The sequence below is a fragment of the Rhineura floridana genome, chromosome 3, assembly GCF_030035675.1.
Source record: "Rhineura floridana isolate rRhiFlo1 chromosome 3, rRhiFlo1.hap2, whole genome shotgun sequence".
NCBI classification, from domain to species: Eukaryota; Metazoa; Chordata; class Lepidosauria; order Squamata; family Rhineuridae; genus Rhineura; species Rhineura floridana.
In genome coordinates, this window is record NC_084482.1 from 203,429,580 (window position 1) to 203,440,892 (window position 11,313).

The following is an 11,313-nucleotide window of genomic DNA, read 5'->3' on the forward strand; positions in this document are numbered from 1 at the left end:
ATTTTATACACTTCTATCATGTCTCCTCTGACCTGCCTTTTCTCTAAACTAAAAAGCCCCAAATGCTGCAACCTTTCCTCGTAAGGGAGTCGCTCCATCCCCTTGATCATTCTGGTTGCCCTCTTCTGAACCTTTTCCAACTCTAGAATATCCTTTTTGAGATGAGGCAACCAGAACTGTACACAGTATTCCAAATGCGGCCGCACCATAGATTTATACAACGGCATTATGATATCGGCTGTTTTATTTTCAATACCTTTCCTAATTATCGCTAGCATGGAATTTGCCTTTTTCACAGCTGCCGCACACTGGGTCGACATTTTCATCGTGCTGTCCACTACAACCCCGAGGTCTCTCTCCTGGTCGGTCACCGCCAGTTCAGACCCCATGAGCGTATATGTGAAATTAAGATTTTTTGCTCCAATATGCATAATTTTACACTTGTTTATATTGAATTGCATTTGCCATTTTTCTGCCCATTCACTCAGTTTGGAGAGATCTTTTTGGAGCTCTTCACAATCCCTTTTTGTTTTAACAACCCTGAACAATTTAGTGTCGTCAGCAAACTTGGCCACTTCACTGCTCACTCCTAATTCTAGGTCATTAATGAACAAGTTGAAAAGTACAGGTCCCAATACCGATCCTTGAGGGACTCCACTTTCTACAGCCCTCCATTGGGAGAACTGTCCGTTTATTCCTACTCTCTGCTTTCTGCTTCTTAACCAATTCCTTATCCACAAGAGGACCTCTCCTCTTATTCCATGACTGCTAAGCTTCCTCAGAAGTCTTTGGTGAGGTACCTTGTCAAACGCTTTTTGAAAGTCTAAGTACACTATGTCCACTGGATCACCTCTATCTATATGCTTGTTGACACTCTCAAAGAATTCTAGTAGGTTACTGAGACAGGACTTTCCCTTGCAGAAGCCATGCTGGCTCTGCTTCAGCAAGGCTTGTTCTTCTATGTGCTTAGTTAATCTAGCTTTAATAATACTTTCTACCAGTTTTCCACGGACAGAAGTTAAGCTAACTGGCCTGTAATTTCCGGGATCCCCTCTGGATCCCTTTTTGAATATTGGCGTTACATTTGCCACTTTCCAGTCCTCAGGCACGGAGGAGGACCCAAGGGACAAGTTACATATTTTAGTTAGCAGATCAGCTATTTCACATTTGAGTTCTTTGAGAACTCTCGGGAGGATGCCATCCGGGCCCGGTGATTTGTCAGTTTTTATATTGTCCATTAAGCCTAGAACTTCCTCTCTCGTTACCACTATTTGTCTCAGTTCCTCAGAATCCCTTCCTGCAAATGTTAGTTCAGGTTCAGGGATCTGCCCTATATCTTCCACTGTGAAGACAGATGCAAAGAATTCATTTAGTTTCTCTGCAATCTCCTTATCGTTCTTTAGTACACCTTTGACTCCCTTATCATCCAAGGGTCCAATCGCCTCCCTAGATGGTCTCCTGCTTTGAATGTATTTATAGAATTTTTTGTTGTTGGTTTTTATGTTCTTAGCAATGTGCTCCTCAAATTCTTTTTTAGCATCCCTTATTGTCTTCTTGCATTTCTTTTGCCAGAGTTTGTGTTCTTTTTTATTTTCTTCATTCGGACAAGACTTCCATTTTCTGAAGGAAGACATTTTGCCTCTAAGAGCTTCCTTGACTTTGCTCGTTAACCATGCTGGCATCTTCTTGGCCCTGGCGGTACCTTTTCTGATCTGCGGTATGCACTCCAGTTGAGCTTCTAATATAGTGTTTTTAAACAACTTCCAAGCATTTTCAAGTGATGTGACCCTCTGGACTTTGTTTTTCAGCTTTCTTTTGACCAATCCCCTCATTTTTGTGAAGTTTCCTCTTTTGAAGTCAAATGTGACCGTGTTGGATTTTCTTGGCAATTGGCCATTTACATGTATGTTTAATTTAATAGCACTGTGGTCACTGCTCCCAATCGGTTCAACAACACTTACATCTCGCACCAGGTCCCGGTCCCCACTGAGGATTAAGTCCAGGGTTGCCGTCCCTCTGGTCGGTTCCATGACCAACTGGTCTAGGGAATAGTCATTTAGAATATCTAGAAACTTTGCTTCTTTGTCATGACTGGAACACATATGCGGCCAGTCTATGTCCGGGTAGTTGAAGTCACCCATTACTACCACATTTCCTAGTTTGGATGCTTCCTCAATTTCATATCTCATCTCAAGGTCTCCCTGAGCATTTTGATCAGGGGGACGATAGATCGTTCCCAGTATTAAGTCCCTCCTGGGGCATGGTATCACCACCCACAATGATTCTGTGGAGGAGTCTGCCTCTTTTGGGGTTTCGAGCTTGCTGGATTCAATGCCTTCTTTCACGTATAGAGCGACTCCGCCACCAATACGTCCTTCCCTGACCTTCCGATATAGTTTATATCCAGGGATAACCGTATCCCACTGGTTTTCTCCATTCCACCAGGTCTCCGTTATGCTCACTATATCAATGCTCTCCTCTAAGACCAAGCACTCCAGTTCTCCCATCTTGGTTCGGAGGCTCCTAGCATTAGCGTACAGGCACTTGTAAGCAGTGTCTCTCTTCAAGTGTCTTTGGCACTTGTGGTTTGGCCTGTGGCAATTTTGCTCTTCTGAATTTATATCCTGTGCCCCTGCTCTCACAATGCCTACTTCTAGGCCTACCCCTTTTAACATTTCATCATTTCTTTGGTTTTTATCCCAGGGGGGAGGTTTATTCCGAACCGGACCTTTCTCAGCTCCTGTCGGGTTTCCTCCCTCAGTCAGTTTAAAAGCTGCTCTGCTACCTTTTTAGTTTTAAGTGCCAGCAGTCTGGTTCCATTCTGGTTCAAGTGGAGCCCGTCCCTTTTGTACAGGCCCGGCTTGTCCCAAAATGTTCCCCAGTGCCTAACAAATCTAAACCCTTCCACCCGACACCATTGTCTCATCCACGCATTGAGATTGCAAAGCTGGGCCTGTCTGGCTGGTCCTGCGCGTGGAACCGGTAGCATTTCAGAGAAAGCCACCTTGGAGGTCCTGGCTTCCAGCATCCTACCTAGCAACCTAAATTTTGCTTCCAGGACCTCACGGCTGCATTTTCCCATGTCGTTGGTGCCAACGTGCACCACGACCACTGACTCCTCCCCAGCACTGTCTACCAAACTATCTAAACGACGGGCGATATCCGCAACCTTCGCACCAGGCAGGCAAAACACCTTGCGGTCTACACGCCCATCACACACCCCACTGTCTATGTTCCTGATGATCGAATCACCCACTACAAGGATCCCTCCACCCCCTGGAGATATATCCTCGGCACGAGAGGATAGCTGCTCATCCCCCAAGGAATGGGTCCCTTCTAAGGGATCGTTTCCCTCTTCCTCAGCTGGATGCTCTCCTTCCCCGAGACCATCGTTCTCCATGATAGCAGGAGAGCTATCATCGCTGGAGTGGGACACAGCTATAATGTCCCTGAAGGCCTCCTCCACACACCTCTCTGCCTCTCTCAGCATATTGGAGCAAAAAATCTTAATTTCACGTATACGCTCATGGGGTCTGAACTGGCGGTGACTGACCAGGAGAGAGACCTCGGGGTTGTAGTGGACAGCACGATGAAAATGTTGACCCAGTGTGCGGCAGCTGTGAAAAAGGCTAATTCCATGCTAGGGATAATTAGGAAAGTTATTGAAAATAAAACAGCTGATATCATAATGCTGTTGTATAAATCTATGGTGCTGCCGCATTTGGAATACTGTGTACAGTTCTGGTCGCCTCATCTCAAAAAGGATATTCTAGAGTTGGAAAAGGTTCAGAAGAGGGCAACCAGAATGATCAAGCGGATGGAGCGACTCCCTTACGAGGAAAGGTTGCAGCATTTGGGGCTTTTTAGTTTAGAGAAAAGGCGGGTCAGAGGAGACATGACAGAAGTGTATAAAATTATGCATGGCATTGAGAAAGTGGATAGAGAAAAGTTCTTCTCCCTCTCTCATAATACTAGAACTCGTGGACATTCAAAGAAGCTGAATGTTGGAAGATTCAGGACAGACAAAAGGAAGTACTTCTTTACTCAGCGCATAGTTAAACTATGGAATTTGCTCTCACAAGATGCAGTAATGGCCACCAGCTTGGATGGCTTTAAAAGAAGATTAGACAAATTCATGGAGGACAGGGCTATCAATGGCTACTAGCCATGATGGCTGTGCTCTGCCACCCTAGTCAGAGGCCGCATGCTTCTGAAAACCAGTTGCTGGAAGCCTCAGGAGGGGAGAGTGTTCTTGCACTTGGGTCCTGCTTGCGGGCTTCCCCCAGGCACCTGGTTGGCCACTGTGAGAACAGGATGCTGGACTAGATGGGCCACTGGCGTGCTCCAGCAGGCTCTTCTTATGTTTTTATGCAATTGTTTTATATATGTTTTTATTGTAGTGTGAAATTGCTTTGAGATGCTTCATAGGAAGTGATTCATAAATGAAATAATTAAAACACCCGAATTTCATCCTTACCTGGAGACTCAGTGCCCGTCAGCAGGGCCGGCACCAGAGGATGGCCGGGTTGGGCCCTGGATGAGGGCCCCTGGGGCCAGGGGGCGTAGGGCCCCTCCTTAGGATGGGTGGGTAGCCCTCACATTCCGTGAAGCGCAGCAGCGTCAGCTCCTGATCCTGCCACAGACTGCAGAGAGGGTGCTCCCAGGCACCCCTCCTACAACCGTGCAGGCCTGTGAAACCCACCTGCACACCACACCTACCTTTCCTGTTGCGGTGAATGCTGGTTGCGCTGCATGCATGCCTGCTATCAACCAAGATGGCGGCTGAGACATCAGCCCCTTAGGGAAGCCTTGGCTGGCATCTTGGTTGATGGCAGGCATGCACGTTCAGCACAACCAGCATTCACCCCAACAGAAAAGGTAGAGGTGGGCGGGCACCATAGGCCTGGGGCAGACTGGTGCCCAAGGGCTTAGTCATGCTGGCGCCAGCCCTGCCTGTCAGTACTGACAATACCAACTCAGAATAAGCTAGCCTTCCAAGAAAATGTATTGCAGGCTGGGGTGTTATTTTGAGAGGGTGGGGAGTCATATTCCTCAAACAGGCAGTGACTACCACTTGCTAGTTTACACATTCAACACAGTGGTTAGAGTTACAGCTGACTAGTGTCAGATTAGAGCTTATTTGATGGATGGATGGATGGATTGAGATAGTGGATTGAGATTAATGATTTTATTGGATTTTTAAAGTATAGGCACAAAATATGCACTTATTAAATAAGGTTGTGCTGAAGGGTTTAATGTTATAACATTTATAACACAAGATCATTAAGGATGTTAAATACCCAATGAGATATCGAGAAAAGAGTGGTGTCAGACACAAAAAGAATAAATAAAAAAACCTTTGGAGAAAATAAATCATGTTTCCGTTCTGTTCAATATTTATTGCCTGGGAGTCTTATCTATTTTTTCTTTTTTTGAGTTGCAGTCATCCAGTTATGACAATTTTCATAGATTCCAAATAATGGTGTATTGGGCTGGTACTCTCATCTGGCCATTTTTCTTACATTATTGACAGATTTAAATAATTTATATACCTCCCTTTGCACAAGCCACATGGCAGTTTGCAGCAGGCGACCAGATGGGGGTGGGGTGGGAAGAAATCCATAAAATCACACTGTCCTTAAAAGCACACAGCAAATCACGCAAGTACAATGATTAATAAGAGCTTCCTGAACTAATCATGAAATGGGGCTCAGCTCCCCAGCCATACATACCAAAAGCGTTCACGGCCTTTCCCACCTAAACAAAGGGAAGGGATTTGACCTTGGGTTGATGATACTGAAAGAGTAAAAGGTTGAAACTCCTAATTCAATTAAGTCTGCTATCTCCTCCTACAACCCTGCTTAAAGCTGTGACTAAAATGCAGACTTTGTGACTTTATCATTATCTAGTTTTAGGGACATTTTCTTGAATGTTGTTGGATTTCCATTGTTTGTGTGTCTGTGCTTAAAGATTTTTATTACATCCTAACTTTTTAAATAAATAAAATAGAGTAATTCTCTCCCAAGATATATAAGGCTGGCCCCATCAGTTCTGGCTTTTAAATGAGCTTTGAATACCCCTCTGTTCCAAATTGCTTTCTGCTGAGATGCTTTTATTTAGTATGTGGGCTAGCCTTGGATTTAGTGATGGTTATTTCGCTGCTGGTTGTAAGGTTGTGCTGAAGGGTTTAATTAATGTTAAGAATAGCTTGGCTGCACCTTTTTGTTTTTGGATATTTATTCAGTACTGCTTTAAATTATGGTGGCTGAATGAAATCGTGTTTTATAGTTGCATATTTTTATTCAAGCCACCTATGGCACTGGTGGTTCCCCCAATGTTTCCCCCACAGACCACTTGAAAATTGCTCAGGGTCTTGATTTTTCTGTCTGATTTAATAATAGTGCTGTGCTGTGCCAGATGCTGTATGATTTTTAATTATATATTAATTGCTTCTTTTATTTCTTATAGATGGTATTTTATTATAGTCCATAGAATTCAACCTGAAATACAATAATAAAATGCAACATAAGAAACAAGAGAAGCAACTGAAATGCAATTAAAGTCAATATGAATATTTAATGGAATGGATGTGCTGTCTTCCATCTTCAATCGCAAATTCACAGACACGCTGCAAACCACCTGAACAAAGTGGATCACAGTTTGGGAACCTCTCCTCTAAACATTTTGTGGAAGTAGAAAAGAACGAAATGGCCTAAGTGCAGCCATCTAAGATGACTTGTATACATGACAAGGGAAAAGAACTTGTTTTTGAGTCAAGGAAACCTCAGAATGTGCTGTTTAGTTATGTTTCAAGAAGATAGTGGGTAACGCCTGATTAGGCACATGTTTAACAGGAAATAACAGGTGATGCTGCAACTGTGATAACCTAAATGTATAAATACTTGCCTAAAATGTTATGCTGGCTGAAGATCTGCTCAAGGACAGGGGACACTCTGTTGGGTTGCTGTCTTCGCTTGCAATTGCTTGAATAAAGTGTCTCTGACTTTGTTGCAGAAAGTATGGAACTTCTCCATCTTCTGTTTCCAATTATATAATCAATTTGATTCCTATATCGACCATCTGGTGATGTCCACGTGTACAGTCGTCTTTTTGGTTGCCCAAAAAATGTGTTGGCAAGAAACAAATCATTGGCTTCACAGAATTCAATAAGTCTTTCTCCTGCTTCATTTCTGTCACCTAAGCCCCATTTCCCCACAATTCCTAGTTCTTCTCTGTTCCCTACGAAAAAGACAAATAATTGGGTGTTAGAACAAATTAAACCAGAACTGTCACTAGAAGCTAAAATGAAGAAACTGAGGTTATCATACTTTGGACACATCATGAGAAGACATGATTCATTAGAAAAGATAATAATGCTTGGAAAAACAGAAGGAAGTAGAAAAAGAGGAAGACCAAAGAAGGGATGGATTGATTCCATAAAGGAAGCCACAGACCTGAACTTACAAGATCTGAACAGGGTGGTTCATGACAGATGCTATTGGAGGCCACTGATTCATAGGGTCGTGCCATAAGTCGTAATCGACTTGAAGGCACATAACAACAACACGACTTTGTTGCAACTCAAAATAGAGAGTGAAGCCTTGTTTTCTGCCTCAATTCTTGGTGCCGTAACTTGGAAGGCAACACCCAGTTGGGATGGCGTGAAGGCTGCAGACCATTCCCCCTTGAACCCCAAGGTGCCACACAAGGTAAGAGACCTTTTGAAATCTCTAACGGGGTTATTGGAGGAGGGCCGCCTGTGGGGCCATCTGCTCTTGGGCTCACTCCATATGAACTGTTTGAACTAGCAACTAAGGTCAGATGCAGAATGGTGCTGAGGAGATTGCAGCCTCACATAAGGGAAAAGTTGTATTGAGTCTGGACACCGGAAATAAGGTAGTAAAAAGAAAAAGAAGAATGGATCCAAGTCTGGTGAAGTGAATGTGAGTGCTTGGTGTTAGTGCTGCTGCCAAGAGTTAAGCTGACTCCAGCTGCCCCAGGACTACCCTGTGGGGCAGTTCTGAAATCAAGGGGGGGGGGTCAGCCAAACTTTGTGACCCAGCAGAGAGAAAATGTTTCCTCAGTATTTCCCTGACCAGGTCTGGGACTTAAGTCTCTGTGTGCCGAACTGAGTGACCCAGTGGAACCTCCCCTGGTGACTGAAGAATGGGGCATGGTTAGTCAAAAGATGTACCTCCCCCACCAAAGGGCACTCCAGGGTACTCTATGTACATGCATTATGGCCGCAGGGCTTGCAAGTACTTGGATAAATGGAACTTTTACATGTGTGATGACCCTTCTAAACTTTCCACTTGAAGGTATCTTTGATTTGGATAAAATTGTACATTTAAGAGGAGCCCTCGAGTCAAGAGGCAGTAAAACCCCTGATGGTCAATGGGAAGCCTATTTTTATTGGTGTGAGGAAACTTCAAAGAGACTCTGTGAGTCTCAAGTGAGGAGTCTAAAGGACTCCCAAGAAAGACTAAAAGCTCAAATACAGGATCTAAAGGCTAAATGTAAAGCAACCAAATGCCTCCCTGGCCCAGCTTCCTCACCTCCACCAGCTTCTCTATATCCCTAACTGACCAAAACAGAGTGATGGAGAAACCATGGAAGATATTGCTTTTTTTTTAGCCACTGGACTCCCACCCCTCCACTGCCTCCCCCACTATCCTTGGCAGAGCTAGAACAAGGGGTGGTGGGAGGAAAAGAACCCCCATCATATCAAGAGGCAGGTGTGACTTTTGGATCTGAAACTTTCAGTCCACCACACACCAGGAATCAAAGGATATATTTGGGAGTAATCCATGCACCCTTAAGACAATTGCCCAGTGACAGAAATAATTTGGTCATGGTGCATGCTCTGTGGATTCTAGGAGACCTCAGGAACCTAGTTAAATAATTTCCTAGCATCAGGTAGGAACCTGAAAATTTTAGAGAAGAACTCCAAAGTTGTTCAATGTTACAATCCATCATGGTCAGACATTAATCAGCTCCGAAGTGTGGTCCTATCTTCTGAAGTTAGGCAGCTACTACTGACTCAGGCTCAGTGGCCAAGCACTGATCCTAGCATTGGGGTAGAGCTGGCCCAGGCTAGGGACCACCTTTTGGGTGCAATCCCAGAAATCTGCCCCAAGAAAACCAACTGGACAAAAATAAGTAATTGCAAACAAAACAAGGATGAATCCCCTGCTGACTACTTAGATAGGCTAAAAAGTGTGTTTGAGCTCCACTCGGGAATTGCTCAGCCAGCTGAAAACGCCACAGAAGCAGTAGCAGCTGCTTTTGTCCAAGGCCTGTTACCTAAACTCTAACAACAAGTTAGGGTAATTTGTGTTGGATGGCAGACCAAACCCCTACAGGAACTAGTGGCAGTTGCTAATCACTGCCTAATCTGTCAGGAACAGAAAAAGGAGAATACAGAAACTAAACCTATAGCTTTAGAATTACAAACTTACCAAGGTAGGAGACGAGGCATGCTGAGAGGAAATGGGAGAGCTCAAGAACGCGGAAAGGGCAAAGGGTTCACGAACCCCACCTGACGCAGTAGAACCTCATGCCTCTATTGTGGTAAAGAAGGCCACTGAAAAAATGAATGCCCAAACCGATTACCACAAGCTCTCCCACCTCCGTTTCCAAACCCAGAAGCCCCTGGCTTTCCTCGGCAAAATAACCCATATTAGGACAGCCTGAGGGAGTGTAACAGCATCATGAATCCTTTAATACCTATTAACCAAAAGGGACCTTATGTGAAGTGTGAAACTGAAGGACACACCATAAATTGCCTTGTAGATACTGGTGCCAGTAGATCTACTCTAAGGTCACAGAAATTTCCTTCTGTCCTGCTTTCTTCTTCATAAATAAATGCTACTGGTATCTCTAATCAGCCTGTTCCTCATCCCATTACAAAACCGCTTTCTGTCTCTCTGGGACCAATTTCAGACCAGCATGCCTTCTTGCTAAGTCCTTCCTCCCCTGTTAATTTATTAGGATGTAATCTCCTGTGCAAATTAGGCTGCACCATTTATTGCATGCCAGATGGTGTGTTCTTAGAGGTCCCAGATGGGAATACCAACTTTGTGTTGGCTGCCTTACAGGAAGAGCCAGTTGAATCAGAGAGCCTTGTAAGTTCTTCTTACGATGCCGACCTTGCCAGTTTACTATCTCAAGTACCCTCTTGCCTCTGGTCCCAGCATGCAAATGAAGTAAGTCAAATCCAGACAGCTCAACCTGTTAAAATTCCCATGGATCCCTCTAAACCTCTTCCAAGGTGCCACACTATCCACTGCATCCTGAAGCAGAAGAAGGAATAGCTCCAGTGATAAATTATTTGTTGGAGCAGGACATTATCGTTCCTACTGCTAGCTCCTGCAATACACCAATCCTACCTGTAAAGATACCAGGTTAAAAACACCCACTGTTGTGTTCAGGATCTACGTGCTGTAAATACTGTTGTCTTGCCCTCTTTCCCAGTAGTCCCAAATCCTGCTACCATTCTTTCCTGTGTCTCTCCTTCAGCTACCCACTTTACTGTTGTGGACCTCTGCTTCCCTCAGGGATATACTGAATCTCCATTTTCCCAGATCCTGAAGAAGGATCTAGACAATGTGGTATTTCCAGGAAAATCTATCCTTATACTGTATGTTGATGATCTTCTCTTGGCACCTCCTTCTTTTGCATCCTGCAAATCTGACACTGTCATCCTCTTGGCAGCCCTTGCTGCTAAAGGACATAAGGCCTCCTGAGAAAAGCTTCAGTTGTGCCAAGCAAAGGTCTACTATCTGGGCCATAATATCTCAGCCAGCACTCGCCACCTGTTGGATTCTCGCATTGCTGCCATCCTAAATGTCCCCAGACCAGTCACTGTCTCTCAAATGTGGAGCTGTCTCAGCATGACTGGATACTGTCAGCAGTGGATTCTAGGGTATGCTGCCCTGGTCAAGCCCTTGCAGGAAGCTGAGTCACTTCCATAGTCGCAAGAGGCAAAACAGGCATTTGTGGCCATCAAGCAAGGTCTTTCCAGTGCACTAACTCTTGGACTTCCAGATTACACCAAACCATTTGCTCTTTTCTGACATGAATGAAATGGTTTTGCCTTGGCGGTATTAACTCAAAAACATGGGGGCAAACATTGCCCGCTTGCTTACTATAGCACTGTTCTGGATGCTGTTGTGGCTTGGTTTCCCCCTTGCTTTTGTTGGGTATGGAAATATTAAGGGACTGATATAAACTAAATATCGGTTTATTTCCTGGTGACCTGACCCTAAACATTCCAGTGGCTCATCAAATAAAAGCCTGCTTAAACTGGAAATG